This window comes from Thermobia domestica, chromosome 1 (genome assembly GCF_964235325.1).
Source record: "Thermobia domestica chromosome 1, izTheDome1.hap1.1, whole genome shotgun sequence".
NCBI lineage: Eukaryota > Metazoa > Arthropoda > Insecta > Zygentoma > Lepismatidae > Thermobia > Thermobia domestica.
In genome coordinates, this window is record NC_137454.1 from 230,673,486 (window position 1) to 230,694,862 (window position 21,377).

Here is a 21,377-nt window from a genome sequence, read left to right on the forward strand (position 1 = left end):
ATACAATTATACTCAGTGGCGAATCTAGAAGGTAAAAGCTTGGGGGCCACCTAGAACTCGAACTATGAGAGGTGTATAATGAGTTTGCTATAAACTTTCAAAAATGTATAAAAAATAGCATAAATTATTATTATCACTCAAAAAACTGAGAGGGGGCTAGCCCCAGACCCCAGGTGACATCCGCTACTGGTTGTACTATTTAGTCTGTGCTCACATGGACAAAACTGGGAGCATACAGAATTTAGTCAGACTGCATTAAGAAAGTCTTGTTATAATTGAAGGGGATGAAAATAAACAGGGATGTAATGAATCTTATATAGGAGTATATGATGTATACCCATTTAATATTTTTATAGTCTAGCGTACCCTCATCTTAAATTTACGAAGGAACAAATGTATGCAGAGATGAGTATACGCTATATAATTATGAAAACAAACGGGTGTATACCTACCAAAAATTCTAGCATTAGATCACTGAAAATAAACATTAGAAAAACAAAAGCAATAGTGATTGGAACGAAGCAGTCAGTATCAAATGTAGCAGTATAAGAGTATAATTTAAAACGGGTAACTAATTTTTGGTAGGTAGTTGTGTTTTGATTGAGGGAATGAAATTTGAGTGTGAAAGAAACTTTGGTAGACAGTAAAAAAGAAAATCACACAGTACAAGTTTCAATCCTATCTTTTAGACGTCAGCAACTGGAGGATGTGTGTTGCCATCTAATGAGACAATGTGTAACTTCTACCATCTTTGTTTTCAGTAGTAGAAAATGGGATATATAGCTGAGATTAAAGTCAACGATACCCCATTAGGGTTCAAGGGTTATCATGTGGAGTAACAGACGGACAAACGGACATTCTAACAACAGGAACAGGGGCGTACCCACAAGGGGTATCCATCCCCCTTAAAAAACTGTGTAACTCAATATATATATATGTACACTGTCTCGATAAAAACTAGTTTAACAGGGAAATGAGGTATAGTATGAAAATTTCATCTTACACTTCATCTGTACTCTTTCTCTTATAAAAAGAATCTTTTCTATATTTTTTTCTCAAATTATAGGTGGAAATATTTTACGCAACTTATCGTATTTTTAGGTGCAGAATAATACATGTTCAGTATTATATAGTAACTTCTTGTATTGGATCCCTTCCCCAAAGCTTGGACTTTTCCCAACAAAAATTTCTGGGTACGTGCCTGGATAAGAATAGCATTTGGAAAGAAGAAAATTGTATTTTACAGGTCCATGAATAAACATTTGATTTGATTTGTGAGTTCAGCAACGAGGCTATATGAAACGTGAAGCTACAGTTTAACGATGGATCCGAACCCCATTAGCTCATGTTGGGAATCGAAACCCAAATCATTGAATAAACAGGTAAGAAAACGATTCATAAAATGTTTTCTTTGAAGTATTGTACTTTATAAGTCAGAAAGTATGAACACTGATCAAAAGTGATGAAACAACTGGAGGCTTTCGAAATGTGGGTATGGAGAAGAATGGAGGAAGTTAGCTCTATGGAACGGAAAATGAATTTAAAAAGTGATAGGGATAGTAGGGTAGAAAAGAAAAATAGAGGTAATGATAAGGAGGAAGAGATTCTGGTTGAGACAATCATCAAGAAGTACTGTATTATAAGTTACTTAATAGAAGGTACAATGAAAGAAAAAAGACGGAGGGGAAAAAGAGGTTACAATTAATGGACGGAAACTCTTTAGTTTGTGTAAATGATCTGACAACAATGGCAGAATACCTATGATGATTTTAACAACGATATTTAATGAAAAAAACATCATTAGTATCTGGTAAAACAATGAAGTTTTTATGGTATACACTTAATTACTTAATACATTTATGTGAGAATAATAAATGAAAGGAAAATATGTAAGTATATAAAATACAAAGAAAATAATGTTATAAATTATAAAAGAAAGAGAAAAATTAAAATTAGAGAATAAAGTGCAAGAAGAAATAACTTAAGTGGCGCTGATAACTAGTAGTCTACTGCAAGAAAATGTTATTCTAATTCCTGTTGGTGAAACAGCTGGTGAATTAAAAAAAAAAGTTATTAGGAATTTAATTTCATTGGTGAATAGTGCCAACTGTAAAGGTTTTGGAACAAAATCGTGTTTCTCTTGTGTATATGTGTGTGCGCGGTGAAAGATGGTCGTCGAGAACGTGTAAGCATGGAGTGAGCGGTTCCTAAGAATTGAAATTGATTATACAAGTAGTCAGGTCGACCCGTCTCCGAAACGTTGTCTAACGCAATTAAGCGGTGGTAACAACGAAATATTTTCAAATTAAGGCACTGTGATTTTTTCCTGTAAGAAATTATGTGATCATGAAGCTTCAGGTTAAATATAAATCGTGTGCAGCTGTTTCGTATTCAACGTAATCAAATCTCAAGATATTCAGTTACATCTTGACACTCTGTACCACAGTAGTAAAGGTGAGATAATACAAATAAGTGGATTAGTGTAATTGTTATATCCTAATGGAGAGCTAAGTCTCTGTGGCTAATGTAAGTCTGAATAAGATTTACTGCTCATTTTTCTTATACAGAGTGTTTCAAAACAACACCGACAACGTTTGCCAGGTGATTCCGACACCAAGATAAGACAAAAAGTATAGACCATCCTGGGTGCACAAATGCTTCCTTTTGGAGTTATAGGTTGCCAAAAACGTGAAAAAATTAAGTTTAATGATTCATAGTTCCAAAAATATGGGACCCACCGTGGTCGGGTCAAGACTTCACTAATAGGTGTGCTATTTAAAAACACATGTTTCAGAATCCTAAGGTACTCACGCAACAATTTTTATATAAGGGTTGACTACGGGATATAATTTGAAGTACTCACCAACTACCTCTATAAAAATTGTTGCGCAAGTATCGCAGGATTCTGAAACTTGGATATTTTTATGACACATATTGGTTCCTAAGTGAAGTCTTGACTCGACTACGGTAAATCCCATAGTTTTGGAGCTATAGACTTTTAAAGTTCATTTTTCATGTTTTCGGAAGCCTATAACTCGGAAAGGAAGCATTTGTTGGAAGCAGTATACTTTTTATCTTATCTTGGTGTCAGCAATCACCTCTCAAACGTTGTCGATGTTGTTTTGAAACACCGTATATAATCTAACCACTTAAGATTTATGTTAATTATGATTAGTTGTTCTTCTCAGGGTTTTAGCTTGCAACAATTAAACAGAAACAATGCAATTTATAAGTTGAAATTTAATCTGCAAATTTCTCGTAGGTTAGTGCCATCTATTGGGTTCAAGCAGGCAAGCAACGCAAGTAGAAACACCTATTAGGAGTATTATACACAGGTTATGATCAGTGATGCCAACCCATGAGAAAAATCCCATGTTGTTGGATTTTTTTTTTTGACAATGATTTCTCGAAATGGGATAAAGGAAATTTTCATAAAAATTGGTAGCATTTATGGAATGTTTCATATATCTGGTCTACTGACACCAATAAAATTGTCTATGGAGTAGACAAATAAGTCTTCAATAAACTTGAAATTAATGCTAATTGTTATTTTTTTTATTATAAAATGCATATTAGTGTTAAAGTGATTTATGCAGTGACTTGTGAATCTCAAAAAACAAATGTCAAGGAACGTTAACTATACTCTAGTGTTAAAAAAGAAAGGAAAATGAAAGAAAGAACACAATTAACGGAAGAAAATAAAACAACTTTTCCAAATCGTTCCTCACGAAATGACCGAAGAATTAAATTTATCTGGTTTTATTATGTTCAGTAGAAGATTATGGTAGAAAAGTGTAATGGAAATACTAAACTCACAACAAAATGTATTTACTTTCACCAACATTTCCAGTTATCTCTTCCAATTAAAGAAAATACTTGTTCATAAGCTGATTGATAAACATAAAGAACCGGAAGTTTTGAATAAATCACTCATTTATTGAAGAAAATGACTTATATACACTGCTTTCATTGTTCATGTTTTCTAAGTTTAGAAAATTTTATTATTAGTATAGCGTCAGAAATTCAAGAATAAAGTGGAAATTTCTGCTTTCCAAAACAGGATTTTATAACACTTCATGTTGGCATTGCTGACTGTGAGACGTTCTTGTATTATAAGGATTTCCAGATTACAAACTATCTCATTGCAAAACGAAATTGGTGATTTTTCCCTCTCTTGAAAGTTCATAAGAAAAGTAAAAATGAAACAACACAACCTAACTGGAATAGGCAATGCACTTAGTATTGCTCACAAGACGAAATTTTGGACTGAGTATCTCGAAAAGGTGTCGTGTAAGGGTTGTCTCATATCGAAAAAGTATGTCTCTTTATTGGAAGCGTCATGTCATGTCTTGTCACAAAGATTCTCTCTCGAAACCAACGCTAAAGGAGTCCATATGATGTGAATTTTCTTCATCTCAATTTGATGAAACATTTATTCGCAAGAAGAAGAAACGGTGTTTCAAACATATTGTGTCTACCTTTCGAATATTCTTTATAAATCTATTCTTCCTGTGCGAACAACGGGCATTTCTGCTAGTATATATGAACAATACACACAGAGAGAAAAATCCGTTCTCCGGACAGCGGTATATTGTACAAATATACGGAATCCTCTTGCTTACTATACAAATCAGTACGGAGCATACGTTATCCGTATGCTACATAGGCACTACCCTTAGATGTTACTTCATGCTGTTGCAGGATGTGTGACATCTAACAGTTTTCCGTATATCACATGGAAAGTACGTATAGATGGAACACTGACACAGAAAGTATTATAAAACATGCGTTTTCAGTTATACGTCTGCTGTACGTTAAGTCCAAAAACTACAGGAATTACGCATGTAACCTATCTTTTTAAGTACGCCACCTACATTTTTTTTCTCAGTGCAGCTACAGAAGAGTACTGTGAATCAATCCGGTCCTGCAGAAAATGCTTATCATCTCAAGAATCATACCAAAATATGTAAAATAAGTTCTTTTAGGTCAGGTATCTTTCATTCTTTAAAATATAAGTGTTAAGAACAAGTGAAGGTTGTGTTCAGTTATTTTCAAATATATGTTTTAAGCTCATTATCAGCTATTTAAAAGATCAAGGCAGTTTAAAGCAAGCCTTCAAAGATCCATTATCGCCTTTCTTATTTCATAACTAAATTAGTATATTAGCTGATTCAAGTGGAAAGAAATAATAAGCTGTGGAGTTAGAAAATAAAAAACAAAAAGAAATAAGTCAACTAAGGTAGATACGGGCGACTTTTAAGCGTGAGTTATTAAATCGACTAAAGTCGACCGTGACAGAATGTGTTAAAACCATGGAAAATTAATGTTCTCTCCTTAATGTGGTAATTTAAAGTAAATGCAAATGATTTTATCTCATTCTTTTATTTTTAATATGCTGTCCATTTTAGAGAATGATAAAAATTGTGTGATCCCAATTTCAATGGAGAGCCATAAGAGATATTATTAAAAAATGAAGGTAAATTAGAGGAAATATATATATATATATATATATATATATATATATATATATATATATATATATATATATATATATATAATGTGTATGTATGTGTCCGTGGTAAAAAATAGAAGTGTGTTAGCGAGAGACAGAGTGATAGAGAGCTATAAAAGCATTTTCCCGGCAAAACTAAAATTGACATTATTTAAAGCTTTGTAGTGATACGAGATTTATGTGTGCTTCACTAAGTAACAATAACGTTCATAAATCAGTCATGTTCCCTACATTTTTCCTCATGGAAGAAAAAAAGCTGTTAACGCCATTTTCCAAAGCAAACGGGAAAACGGTTTAAACCGGATGACAGAAAGCTGTCCGGCCTTTCCTCCGTTTATTTTTGAACAATATTGCCAACTCAATCGATATAACTATGTTGAATATAGTATATTCTTAAAATATGATTCTTAATTAAGTATTGAAATATGATGAACTTCTGCCAATGTATTTACTAGGCTATATGTATTGTTATGATATTAACCCTGTACATTGGGAAAATTCCGTTCTCCGGACAGCGGTATATTGTACCAACATACGATATCCTTATGTTTATTACAGAAATCAGTATGGAGCATATGTTCTCCAAACCAAACCCTTCATATGTACTGCCCTTACACGATACATCATGCCGTTGCCGGATATCTGACACCTAATAGTCTTCCGTATGTTACATACGTCAGCTATATGTTACATACGTCCATATATATGTGAGATCCTGACCACCTATGCAGTTTTTTCGTTTGTACGAAAAGTACGCTTAGTCAGAACACTTATACGGAAAATACGTATAAAACATTCTTTTTCAGTTATACGTTCACTGTACATTAAGTCCAAATACTGCAGGATTTACACATGTAACCCACGTTTTTACGTACGCCTATACGATTTGTTTCTTAGTGTGAGGACGCACAAAATCCGTAGTATTCCGAGTACATTTTCGTCAATTTTATCAGATCGATGGATAAAACTTACTGTAAATTCAATTTCTAGTTTCCGCTCCCGAAAGCATTGTTTATAACTTCTGTTTGTATATATGTAAAACTTCTTTTCGTATGTATACTACAATGTTACTAGCGATATGACTGTTTACATATGTCTTCTTTAATACAGTTGGGTCTATTTAGAATGATGCACCAATGAAGCACCAACTTTGTGATCCTCTGATCGAGAATTTACATAGCTGTTGCAGAAAATGTCTACTTATTATCTTTCGACACAGTAAAAATTGTGTTAATCAACTAAATTTTTAACACAGGCTAGTGGTACCATCATGACTACTCGTTTAATATGCTATTTCAACACGAAAGAACCAGTATTATGGTTAACACACGCCTGGTGTTATCGGTTTCACACAGAGCTGGTGTTGAGCGGGGTGAATTAACACCACGGCGGTGTTAAAGAAGTAAGTGACTGAATAATAAACGCTGAAATATGAACAGCACCACAGTGTTCTTCTAATATATGTATATAAAATGTCGCTAGTAGCGCCTTAGTTTGCATCGTGAACCCAAGTCATTGAGACACCAACATTCATAACTGTATATTTCGTCAGTGATCAATGAAACCTTTCACTAGCTAAGGAGAATGAACTTGACAAAATTATCACTGCCTCCTCAAAATTATGTGGATCAGATGGGTCCAACTACACTGTAATTTTTAGGCTGCACATTGCCTTTTAAGGATATCCATCGTTATATAGTAGTTTTCTCATGTATTTTCTTTTTGGTCTATCGAGACTTTCTCTCAGACTTTCAAACAATTTTATCAATTTCGTTTCTTACGTACTACTAACATGTTAACTCAATGTTATTCGAATTCTTTACCTTGCTTTTTTTTAAAGGAGAATACATTATAAATTAGAAGATTCACAGAATGATAGATTGTGTCTTCAATTACACTATTGTATTGTACTACTTTATTCTGTTTCGATAAAACAAAATTGTATTCCGTATCATAAGTAAAATTTGTCCTGTGTAATGTAAATATCAGATGTTAATCTGAAAATCCTAAATTAAAACTTATAAAACATTTACGAAAGAGAAATAATCTGGAGTATTAAAAATATGTGAAATTGACAAATTAAATTGTGATTTCATTATATACTCATTTTATATTTTCAAGACAAAATTTTTCGAAGATGGATTCAAGACTCAGAATATGGTCTATGATGCACTTAATATAAGAGATAAACGTTAATCTGCAAAGTGAATTGATGACCCGTTCTTCCTAATTATAATTCTAGTAATTTATTGATTTGCATAAAATCAAGAAGAAAATCGCATTGGTACAACCATAGATATTTTTTTAATTGCGTGCATCTACCAAATAAAGAACTTCTACTGCCTAAATTATGTACTAATAATAATACAGCAGAGAAATTTTCAATGCTTCTTTTGACGACCATGTGAAAGTGTCAGAATTGAGAAAGTAGAGATTTCCTGGTCAGCTACCTGAAAAAGTATCACTTAATATTTTAAACTTATTTCCATGAATCAACCGTTTGTATCAATTAAAAATATGTTCATGTGAGATAAAATATTTCGATCTGCTTTCGTATATTATCATAAATAAACAGTACATTATATTAGCAAGATTGTAATCAACCATTTGACCCAATCTATAGCATATTCTCAAGCTTACTTTTAAGAAGTTACGATTAGCGTACGCGCCTTTGGCGTGGAAGATCCGGGTTCGATTCAGGCAGAAGCTCTTGTAGTTTAGATCCCACGTTAAGGTGTGCGTCTACGTCTCATATATCCTCGCTACTGAAAGGGACGCTAAACTTAAAGACCAAATCAATCAAATTAAGAAGCCACGGGCTTCCCACACTGAGAAAAATCCGTTCTCCGGACAGTGAACAAATATACGGAATCCTCTTGCTTACTACAGAAATCAGTACGAAGCATACGTTATCTGTACGCTACATACTCACTGCTCTTAGATGTTACATTATGCCGTTGCAGGATGTTTGACATCTAACAATCTTCCTTATGGTACATACATATATGTATGTTACCTTCGTCAGTTTATTGTTATATACATCCATTTGTATATGAGATCCTGACCGTCTATATTGTTTCATGCGGAAAGTACGTGTAGATGGAACACTTATACAGAAAGTATAATAAAACTTGCGTTTTCAGTTATACGTTTGCTGTACATTAAATCCAAAAACTACAGGATTTACAAATGTAATATACGATTTTACTTACGCCACATACAAGTTTTTTTTCTTAGTGCATGAAAAGCGTGTCTTATTTGTTTTCTTCTTTGATTTTTTCACATAAAGCTGCAACTTGTCAGTGTAATAAAACTGAACTGTATGTATAATATAATAAGCAACGAAACAGTTTGTTTTGCTAGTTGAGCTAACCGTTCTTCACACGGGAAGATTTGAGCCCCCTTTCGTCCCTTAGGATGCGTATTCGAATCGAAATGACAAGAGCCCCACTCAAGTGTTAACTATGTCCAGAAATTCATTTCAAGAGATGTACTGTTATTCTTGTGAGAAAACAACCTTCTCCCCTTAAGATACACATTTCATTCAAATTGTAATGATAAAAACTCCGGTCAACGCAATAATAGTTATTTAAAAAAATCAACAGTTCCCTTATTTTTGTCACTAAATGAACACAAACTCGATTTATATTATGGAAATTGTCCTATTCCCCTGTTTAAAAGTGGATATATTTTTAAATGTTACAATTCGCGTCAACTAACGAGTTTCATATCCCTAAACTTGAGGTGTACCTCAGATAATCTATTTTCGGCACAAAGTTTGACCCTTCTTCCTTTCTTAAGATACGGATTTTAATGTAAGTGATATGATACAAACCAAGTGCTAGCTAAATTCTAAAATTCATTATAATCATTTTATCGTGATCATGAAGCAAACAATGTTGATATCAATGTGAAATAAAAACTTAGACCGCTCCGTTAGAAGCGTATTTTTCGAAAACGCATGAATACATTAAAACTTTTTTTTTTTTTGAATAAGAAGTTTATATTTCATCCATGTTTTATCTCTTTAACTTCAATTACTGTTTGTTGTTTTCACATAAATTTTGAACTCTGGCCCTTTGCTTACACATTTTACAAATTCTAAATATTTTGCAGTCAACGCAAAGATTATCTAGAAATATGCCATGCCAAGATTGTAGATTTATAGTTCTTGATAAACACACACACAAACACACACACAAATAAATATATAAGAGATGGCTTTTTAGAGTGGAGTCACGACCAAGAATGGGTTTTACGTCTATCATTGTCTCGTTACTAAAATTGAAAGTGATACAAATGTATTGGTATATCCGATATAAGTTTTTTTTTTTTTTTATTTCCATAGCCATCTCCAAAAACTGTAAGAGATAGCGAATATAGCTTTCTTTTTTATATTGATTCAGCGTTCCGTTTTATTTCTTCTCTTACCCCTACTCATGGTTCTAGTGAAAGAAATCCACGATTCTCGGTTTGAACGCTGATTATCATAGAGCAAAAACGAGAATACATAAAGAGAGTCAGATTTTCGATTTGAGATAAGTATCGCTGGAGTAAATTTAATTGTCTCTCCTAACTTTGCATTCAAAACGGAAATAGTAGTGTGCAGGTGTGAAATATCAGTTCAATCAACTCAGATATTGACTTATGATGTACTCATTAATTATTTTCATAAATTACTGAAACAAATGGATATAAATGAGGATACGAACAACTCACATGTAACTAATATTGTGGTAGATTAAGCTTCAATGCATAAATAAGACTCAACAATTTCAGATGGTAAAATAGCGTCTAGCTTAGGGAGAAAGTAAAAGAGGGAAGAGAAGAAAGGCGTTATCTTTTAGAATAGGATACCTTCTTTTAGGATAGGATACGGAAGGATAGGAAAGGCGATATCTTTTAGGAAAGGATACGGATCTTTTTGTTCTCGATGATGCTGTGGTTGTCCCAATTGATGAAATGACTCTCCGAAGTTGCAGCTTAACTCCCTGGCAGATGCAATGGAACGAATACTGATATTGACGATTGCATTCATATCTGTGAAATGTGCCAGGGGTGATGAATAGATTGTTGTGACTTGGCTCGATGATGATGTTTGGATGGTAGCCTGAACTTCCTTCATAGAGTACTTCTGTGGTGGTACACTCTTGCGGCTTTTAAGTCCGGGGCGATCTGAAGACAGCCCTAGCCTCCAATAGTGGTTGCTTCTTTACTTCACGTTGAACAACACAATCCAGCATGAGAAGTATGGAAGAAGACGATAACGTCTTAGATCGTTCAACCGGAAGACTCGTGCATGCAAAGGAATGTGGTGTGATGGCTGAAGGAACACTAGCATATCGTTTATTGACTTTTCTTACAAAATGGTTAAATAAATGTAATGATTTTGTAAATACTATTCTGGCAATGTACAATTGAGCTAAAATGTTGTTTGAAGTTGAATTGATAAATCAAACGACATTTGGGAACTATTTTAAAATGATTCGATTTTATCAGTAATTTAAATAGTGCAATGAATATGCAGTCGTAATAACTTCGCAGTAATTTCACAGTATTGCACAGTAGAAATCAAGCAGATATTATACCCCTTAGTTCTAAAACCGCTTTTCTAGAAGTGATGATTTTGTCTACACTGATAATTTTTTTAAAGTTGGAACCACTGATTCAACACTACATTTGCTAGATTTTCGAATTATACATTTTACGTAGAAAAAAAAAAGACCAAAGAAAAGAATTATTGGAGGATGCAAAGAGCATAATTTAATTATTCCGCTGTCACAAGTGATTTCATTTTGTGTTGGCAGATCGCTTCACTCTAATGAGCATGTGCTTCAAAAATGCTGAGGTTTTCAATCATTGACTGGAGCGAAAGAAAGAATTAAAAAAAAAAAAAAGATAACAGAAAACGTAAAAATTGTTTTTAAATTTACCATTTTAGACATTTTCTCATTTTCTAAGCGTTCGTTTTCTTTCCAACATTTGATATTTCTAGGTATTAATTCCAGAGCTATTCTATCTGCACGCGTTCATAAAAAACTACGGAAATAGACAGAAAATCATTTCAAATTTGATGCTTGAAGGGGCAAGAGAATTGATAAAATCTGAAATGTCCACCCTACTTTTAATCATAGTATAATTAACATTATACGATTATACATGAAGGTTGTAATTAGTCATTTATTGTCAGTATATTATGAGACTTCAAATAAAAATTCATGTTACCAGCTACTTTGTCTCTCCTAGGTATCTTTCTGATACATATCTATATAAATATATATTATTTTTTTGATTTATTGTAGAAAATATGCTAGTTTATGTATATTTTCTGTATAATGTATTCGAAATTTACAGAAAACTGTTAGTTTCGTTCAATACACTTGTGGTTCAATTGTAGAACATCTATTTAGGGATTGGAGTAGGTCATTTGGGTTAAGCGTCCTTTTCAGTACTGAAGATATATTGGACGTGAGCCTACAGTCTAAGATGGAATTCGAACCTGGAACCGCGTACACGAAAGATACAAGCACTAGTCGCTTGACCAGAGGGTAAAGTTTTGGGATTGGAGAAGAAATGATTGTTTGTTGGGTTGTATAAAAGTAAGGAAAAGTAGAAGGTGGTATATTTGGTATGATATCTAGTTACCATTGAACGACTCCACATTCAAACCACTTTGAGGTGAGGTGAGGTGATTTTAGTTTAGCGTCCCTTTTCAGCAGCGAGGCTATATGAGACGTGGACCTACTGATTAACGTGGAATCCGAACCACATGAGCTCCCGCCGGGAATCGAACCCGGGTCTCCCACGCCAAAGGTGCGTACGCTAACCGCTTAGCCACGAGGGAGCTCTCAAACCACTTTGAGTGGATTTTAATATATCATTCTACTCTCATCCAAATGCGGCTGATATCTGAAGCTAGCTCTTTTTTTTTAATATAACGTCCCATGGTTATGCTTTGAGGCTAAGGGAGACGGTACGATAGCCAACTCTTGTCAAATGAGAAAGCCTGACGAAGGGAGTAAAGATGGCCGGAAAATGATGCTCAATATATCGCCTCCTCTACTGCTAAGTGTTATGTAATTTAATTTTTAAATAATCGTATCCATATTCGTATTTGACATTGCCAAAGTGTTCTTTTTTAGAATACAAGAACTATGCTAAGAATACGAAAGGTATAAAGACAGAATTAATATTGCCTACGATTTTTTAAGTTTAACGTCCTACGTTTATGTACACTCATGTCCAAAATGATTGTCGCATATCTATAACTGTCTTATGGTAAGAATATATTTTGATAATGATTTTACAGAGTACATTTAACACTGATACTATGTGTATAATCGGGAAATGTATATTTGTGGTAAATTTAGGATTTAGATTTTTGGGCTTTTGGCATCTAAGGCCATTTAGCCCTTCACGTTTTGAGGGATGACGTCCCTCGGCGAGCACACAATCCGGGAAAGGGAAAGAAGAAAGGATTGGGGAAGGAAGAAAGCGGCCTGGGACCTATAAGTTAGGTACCACCCCGGCATTTGCCTAGTGTGAATAAGGAAAACCATTCAGGGTGGCTGGCCTGAAAAAGCGTTTTTCACTTTTTCGACCGAGGGACCCTACCGGGAATCGAACCAGGGATCGCTCGCACCAAAGGCGAGAGCGTTAGCGACTATACTACGCGGGGCCACTGTGGTAAATTTTATAGGGAAAGAATTATAAATATGAAAGTTAGAACGAGTAAAACAAAATGTTACTAAATGAACAATAAAATTTTATTTTCATTTTATTGTTCTTATTTACTGCTCTTTTGACATGAAATTTCCACATAAATATCTTTGCCGATTATATACATTGTAAGAAATACCCGCCGAATTCGTTATTAAATTATATTCCTACAATAACATATTTATAGCCATGCGACAATAATTTTGGACATGAGTGTACCAAGGCTAAAGACCAATGTGATTTTTTCGACGGGTGTGGTTACACGACAAACATTTTATTTCGCACTACATACTTTCCAACTTTTTCAAAAGAAATATTATTTTCATGAATTTTCAATGCCATAATCACTTTCTTGTCATTGGTAGGATAAGTGTTTGAAATTTTCATGAAGATTTTCATACAAGTATTGGTACTATTGCATCCACAAAAAAGTATAACTCAATTTTTGATACGAAACACCTATACCATGCGATTGAAGACATTGTTTCTAAACAATCGTAGAATAGTATCGATCTTTGAAAAAGTAATTCTACGCGTTTTACGATCATTTTAGCCGTTTGCTTGTGATTTTACAATACCGGTATATGACTGAAAAGCTGCTCGGAAAAATAAATATTTTAAATTAAATTATTTTTATCGTTACTAATTTTAAGTATGGGTAACAAACAATAAGTGATATATTTTATCCTGTTATCTTCTATTTTTTGTTCGAACGATAAAGATTAGGCTACTAGTTTAGGAGATACAAACATTTAAAGCTAAGACTACGCTTAGCATCTGGTTGTCATATTAGATGGACGCTATTTTGGGTTGCCCAAAGGTGATAAAGGTGATACTCTTCAGATTATCACATAGGATGGTCCCATGGACAAGAAAATTCAAATAAACATTACACACATTCCAATGCAAGGTTCAATAGCTTGGTTACCAGACTAAAATATTGAACAAAGATTCAGAGATAACTGTTATGAGTTTAATGCCTTTCGTCACAAACGAAATTATGTAAAACGTGTACCTACAGTTTAACATTAGATTTGAATGATATAAGCTACCAAGAAGAATCGAACATAGTGAAACGAATTGCACAAAAGGAAGTACGATAATAACCATGGCATTAACTATGGTCGTTTGACTTCATTTAGTCTAATTTCCAGCTATGGTACTTCACAAGCCTACCGGAATACCTACAAATGTAAAAATCAACTGTGCTATTTACTATATTATAGGAAGTCGAAATAAATACTTTTTTATATATATTTGAATTTTTATCGCGTCAGTTTCTCAATATTACGTAGTCATTAACTTGAAGAGTTATTTTTTGAATTCACGTTCCAATGCTACCACGAAAATGGATTCTCTTCACATACGGACAAAAGAAAAGCTTACTCAATATACATATTATTGAGGCGGAAACCAAAAACTAGAAACTGAACATGTATTCATTCTTCTCTTCGTCAAATTACAATTTATATAATTTTGTGTCTCTTTTATGCATTTTTTAAAATTAAATTTCACTGGAAACTACCAGTGCGAAAATTGTTACATCTGGAAACCACTGCACTGAATAAATTGTGTTATTCGTATGGAAAGCGTTTATGAAACAAAACTATAATATTATAAGTTAAAGTTTTCCTACAACCATATGATTTCACTTTGGTACTTTTACAGCATCATTCTGGGAAGGTTATTCAGTCAGACATAAGTAGATAAATTGTATTTGAACATACACACACGTACATACACGCATACAGAGAGTGAAAGAGACGAAATGAAAGGAGAGAGAGAGAGAGAGAGAGAGTTATAAACAAGTTTGTTCCTGAGTTTCTATAAATTAAATTAAATTTGAAACCTCAGAACATAAAACCGGAATTGTAACTCTAGAAAAAAAAATATTCTAGTTACTAAGCGGAAATGGTTTCCATCTGCTTGTATATGTTGACAATATTTTTTGTACATGTACAATACAATGCGCTAGTACTATATAGATACAGGGTAATTCCGGGTTAGATGGCCATAGATTTTTCAGAGCCTTAAAACATGAAGGAGTTTTACAGAATTTAGTTACGAAAATGGTTAATTAGATTCTAGAATATATACTTTTCATAATAAAATGTGTTTTTGATAATCAACCTTCCATCAAGGGGAAAAAATTATTAAATTTAAAAAAATCACATTGATATGATACTAGGATAGTTGGTCAACGTCTTTCTGAAATCAGAGTTGAGCTCCTCCGTGGCTAAGCGGTTAGCGTACGCGCCTTTGGCGTGGGAGACCGGGGTTCGATTCCCGGCGGGAGCTCATGTGGTTCGGATTCCACGTTAATCAGTAGATCCACGTCTCATATAGCCTCGCTGCTGAAAAGGGACGCTAAACTCAAAATCACCCCTCCTCACCTCACCTGAAGTCAGAGTTGAGGAGTTTGATGCAATAAGGGCGTAAGTCTGAAACATGCAGTTGGAGAAAAACGATGTTGAAAATTTAGGTAGTGTTTTTTTCCTTACATAAAACAATGTAATATGCAGCATTTTATTCTGATATTGATTTGAAATGTTACCCAGAGGCTAAACAAGCATGGCAAAACCACAAATGCGTTTGATGCAAAAAACCTCGTGAACTCGCTTACGCCCTTATTACATCAAACTCCTCAAATATAGATACTTAATTTTTAAACAAGAAACATTGCTTCTGCAGACATAATAGCAACTACAAAGTTAAGTTTTACAAAGAAATATATATATATATATATATATATATATATATATATATATATATATATATATATATATATATATATATATATATATATATATATATATATCATTATTAACGAAGTGTAGCTAGCAAACTTAGGAGTACTTGAACAACGCTGAATCATGTACAAATAAATTTATAAATTTTAATGAAAATACTTCTGTCAGCAAATCAATCATTTTACTTTTCCTTGCTGTCACTTTCCCTGAAGGCAAACAAACATTAATACAACTACTGCAGATTTCATGAAAACACCATTTATAGCGAACGCATCAAATCCAATCATCTTTTGGGGCCGCAGTGGCTCAATGGTAGAGCGTTAACCTCCAGTGTTTGGGGAACCTGGTTCGATCTCAGCTCGCGTCAAGTGGGTTTGTGGTCGACAAACATCGTGTGTGTTTTTTTCGGGGTTTTCATGTTCCTTCCCAGTTTATTCACCATTTCATTTATTTGTCATTATTACCGTCTCCTTTAACCTACCCAGAATTACAGTGGGACGTAAAACTGAATGAACTGGTGTAATCCTAAATATTTGATAGTATCTACTTCGGTACATTTCTAATCATTTTCCTGCTTCCAGCAAGTTTTATTTTAACAATTATGTTTAGTTCTGCTCCGTTAAATAGTTTTCAAAAATGTAGCAAAAATCACAGCAGAATAATGTATTTGTTAGTATACATAACATAATGAAGCCATCGAGACGTATATAAAGGATTTTTACTTGATACTGCTATTGTTGATTTTTACTTAAGTTTTACAAATGTTAAATGACAATTGTTTCGGATAATTTGGAAACGAAAATTACCTTGAATGGAAAATATTTGCTTTTGTCCATTTTGCTTACGAAATTTCTCTGTTCCCTTCCAAGCCTTTTGCCTACAAAATTAATGTTCAAACGAAAATGAACACTCGCTGAGCTGCCTTTGTTTGCCGAAATAATGCTGGAGTTGAAGTAGTGAATATATATGTTCGTCTGTTGGTTTTACATAATACAGTATATTTCCATTCTTTGTGTGCTAAGCAAATTACGTTCTAACCAAGGTAATTAAAGTACCACATTCTTTGTCGTGATGTTTCATTTTATTCATTATATTTTTAGTTTCTTTGGTATGATTTTTATAGATTTGGAAAAGGCGCGGAAAACAACTAGAAAGTACGGCATTTATCGTAAAGTAAAATGTCAAAATAAACTGTAGTTACCTGGATTTTCATAGCGAGTGCAATTTTAGAAATCTTCATGGCCTTCGCCCACATTCGAAATGGCTTTTGAATTGAACATTACATGTTTTCTTCTGAAGAATTATTATTACAATTTCAACTATATTGGTGAAATACTGTTCACATTTCTTCAGATCTTGAACTCAGTAGGAGCAACAGAGATGCAATAGGAGTGAGGATCTCCGACGAAAATAGGGTTTCGAAAATAATATTACATAATCGGGAAATTATGTACGAGCAGAAAATTTTTGCGAATTGTAACTTAACGGTACAAAATTATGAATGTAAGTACTCATGTCATCTAATTAAGTTGTAGAAAGTTTTACCTTATTAAATTGCTTCAAAAGACATTTGATATAAAATTTACATGAACTTATTCATTAAACAGAAAGAAAGTAGCTGATTGTAAAGCTCGTGATGGGAAATGAATACAATGGTGGATTGAATAAAGTGGGAGGAAACGGGAGAACTTCGATAAAAGCCACGAACAGAGTTTTTGTCCACCACAAAGCCCACTTGGCGAGAGCTGACATCAAATCAGGGACCCCACGCATCAGAGGTGAATGTTCTACTACTGAGCCGCCATGTGTCGGTTGTGCGCTTGAGAGAGACTAACCAGCATACCTCTTTCAGCAGCAATACGGTCTCAGCGGTAACAGTATCTCTTCGTGGCCAAACTGCTAATGCGTTGTATTCATAGGGCCACGAACATAAACCCGAAAAATGGTTTGGAGTCCATTTTACTGTTTATACAGGTGTATCAAAAATCCGAGTCATTAGGCCAACTCCGTCACGAGTAAATATATGACGAAATGGAAAGGGAGGAAAGTTGGAAATATATGATTTTTCAGTCTAAAATGATAGAATTTTTCAAAATGGCACTAACCATTTGGGCTACATTCTAGTAAGGTGTCCTACATACGTACGCACATAAAAGCGTTCCCACCTCAGCAGGCTGTTCTTTTGGGTCCATACCATATTAAAAATCTACCAATTTTGGGAAAGGGATTCAATTTGTCCTATGTTCCCCCTGTTTAACAATGTACAAGTTCCCGTGACATTTTTGTGCTCCTTTATGTTCCGTTAGAATAGCCTGCTGAACTGGAAATGTTGCTTTCTAATTTAACATAATGTGCTTTATCGGTGTGGGACCTAAACGGCTGGTGCAACTAGAAAAAATCCACCATTTTAGATTGAAAACAATCTACTTCTAACAACTTCCTCGCTTTTCATATTGTTGTATCTCCGCTCATAACACAGTTGACCTATGACTCCGTACCTCTAATAAATGTACTCGGTATAGTTTGATGCGAAAGAAATTTAAAATTCTATCAATCAGAAGATACAACACCAAGCTAAAACAACACAATAGAATACTATCAGTAGTTGTTGAAGCAACATTGGTAAAAGCTCTTTGTTATCCCAAACTCGAAAATTGTATTTTGTTTGTTGTGTATGATTCTCGTCTTTTTCTTGTACCTATGTTGCTGCAGCAGACCTAAAGATTCGTCAAATAGTTCTGTATTTTCTGTGCAACACTTTATTTATCAGATTTCTTTTTAGTGTGATTTGGTAACATCGAGGCCATGAAGGAGAGTATCTACCATTACAAGATGTTCTTAGGCTTTGACCCTTTACCCAGTTTCGGATACACGGGGAAGGGAGGAAAATCGCCCACAAAATCTATATATATCTTCTAAGGTCAGTTGGTTTTGCGACATACAGAGCCACAAGCCTTTCTCTTCTCACTTAATAGTAATTTAATAGTGTTTCTTCAAATTGCACAAACATTGACGTCGTTATAGGGTTTTGAACTAACATGTTTCTCGATCATTTATCTATGCTAGTTTATACTTACGATAGTTGATATAACACCCACAAACCAAGTGATCAAAGTAGAGGAAACGGAAGGGAATAATGTTTCTCTATTTTTCAAATTACAGTTTGGTTACTATTTTTTGTATTGAATCAGTTGCACACCCAGACATTTTTGTTGTGAGGGGCCCAATCTTTGATAGAGGGCGGAGTCCAATACTACAAGCCACGACGTCTATGTAGTATTGAACGGGTATTAGTCTACACTGAGAAAAATCCGTTCTCCGGACAGCGGTATATTGTACAAATATACGGAATCCTCTTGCTTACTACAGAAATCAGTACGGACCATACGTTATGCATATGCTACGTAGGGACTACCCTTAGGTGTTACATCATGCCGTTGCAGGATGTCTGATATCTAACAGTCTTCCTTATATTACATGCATGTATGTATGTTATCTTCGTCAACTATATATTATATACGTCCATTTGTATGTGAGATCCTAACCGCCTACATTGTTTCATACGGAAAGTACGTACGAATGGAACACTTATACAGAAAGTATTATAAAATATGCGTTTTCAGTTACACGTTTACTGTACGTTAAGTCCAATAACTATAGGATTTACAAATGTAACAAGATTTTACGTACGCTACATGCGATTTTTTCTCAGTGTACTCAAGACAAGATGATAAGTAATTGCAAAATACTTCCACCTGTATTTTCAGAAAAAATGATAGAACTAGATTGTTTTTATAACAGAAAGTGTACAGAGGAAGTTTCATGTAATATTTTACACTATATTATTTCCCTTTTAAACAAGTGAATTTTATTGAGAAAGTGTACAAACGCATGTTGAGTTGGGAAGTATTAGTAAGGTAGGGTATGGACCCGGTGTACCCTTCCTGGCGGTGCATCCTGCACCACACACATACTCTTTTACGAAAACACTACTTGCAAAAATACTGTACAGCAATGAAAGCACAACATTCTTTTTTCGACCAGCGTGTTAACACTAGAATGCCCGGAAATTCGTTTCACCTAGATCGCCCGTGGGATCAATTTGATCCCTAGCTTCTTTTTGTACATACTTACCTTTCTAACAAACACTACTCGAGTTTTTTTCTTTTTCTTTACTGTGTAGAAAACCAAAACCATGTTCCAGTAAAGTTTTATTAGCAAGTTATATATATATATATATATACATATATATATATATATATATATATATATATATATATATATATATATATATATATATATATATATATATATATATATATATGTGTGTGTGTGTGTGTGTGTGTATAATCTGAACATATATTTTTGGTGTACAAACCTTTTTGGTGTGTTTGCCACATAAGTACATAGTAGTCGTTACTTACATCTTAATACAAAATTTATTTCGGAAGCCCTGTAACTACTGTTTATAATTCTGTTTACAACTTTCCTCATTTTTGTTCACGAACATGGTACTCAATACTGCCCCGGTATTACCGTGATTACATACGTTTTCTACATTTATAACACATTTTCCACAAATTGTCTTTTTGCAAGTGCTACGGTTTGCAGACGTCTTATTTCTTTTGCAGTTTACTGGCAGTCTCTGGCAATTACGTCGTTTACACGGATTTCTGAATTTAAATCTATGTCGTCTTCTGTTCTTGTGTCTTCACTTGAATCCTCAGACCGAAGGTGCAGGCATTCTGTCCGGAGTTCTTCTGCTAGCCTTTGAATAAATTCCTTTCGTGATATCTTCATTCCAGTGACTGCTCTGTATATTACAACTGCATTAATTACTGCAAGATCAAGTAAATTATAAAAAGTATGAATTGGCTATCTTCTTGACGCTTTCAGTGTATATTGCTTGGCCATATTGTCTACAATGTCAACCCCGTATTTCATTCCACTATAATAATCAATGGTTTCTGGAACTTTCTTATTATTGTCGATTATGACCACGGTATCATGAAGGCAGCTCAATACCAAAACATTCTTACTTTTCTTATCTTGATAAACGACCATTGTTACGTCTTCGCTTTTCAGAATCTTTGTGGAGTTCAAAGATGCTTTTCCTGATTTAATTTCTGTCGGTATTTCTCTTCTACTTTTATTCATTGTGCCAACAATGGTAGATGATTTTGCTTTCAGATTTTCAGCTTTAGTGACGTAAAATGGTTGTATGTAGTAACGTTTCGACATATGCCAGAAAATGGCTTCATAAGACGCATGACAACGTACTCCGGAACTCTTTGATTTACAGGGCGTTCTTCCTCTTTACCAACGCAAAGGAAGCCGTTCAAAATACATTTCGCATCTATATCTACAGCCAGCCAGAATTTTTGCCCGTACTTATC

The 21,377-nt window shown here is 34.1% G+C and overlaps 1 protein-coding gene across 1 annotated transcript in view; it reads left to right on the plus strand.

Annotated features, from left to right (window-relative positions):
• Positions 1–21,377, plus strand: part of LOC145667152 (uncharacterized) — an 805,536-nt gene that overhangs the window by 378,046 nt on the left and 406,113 nt on the right. The gene's annotated exons all lie outside the window — the stretch shown is intronic.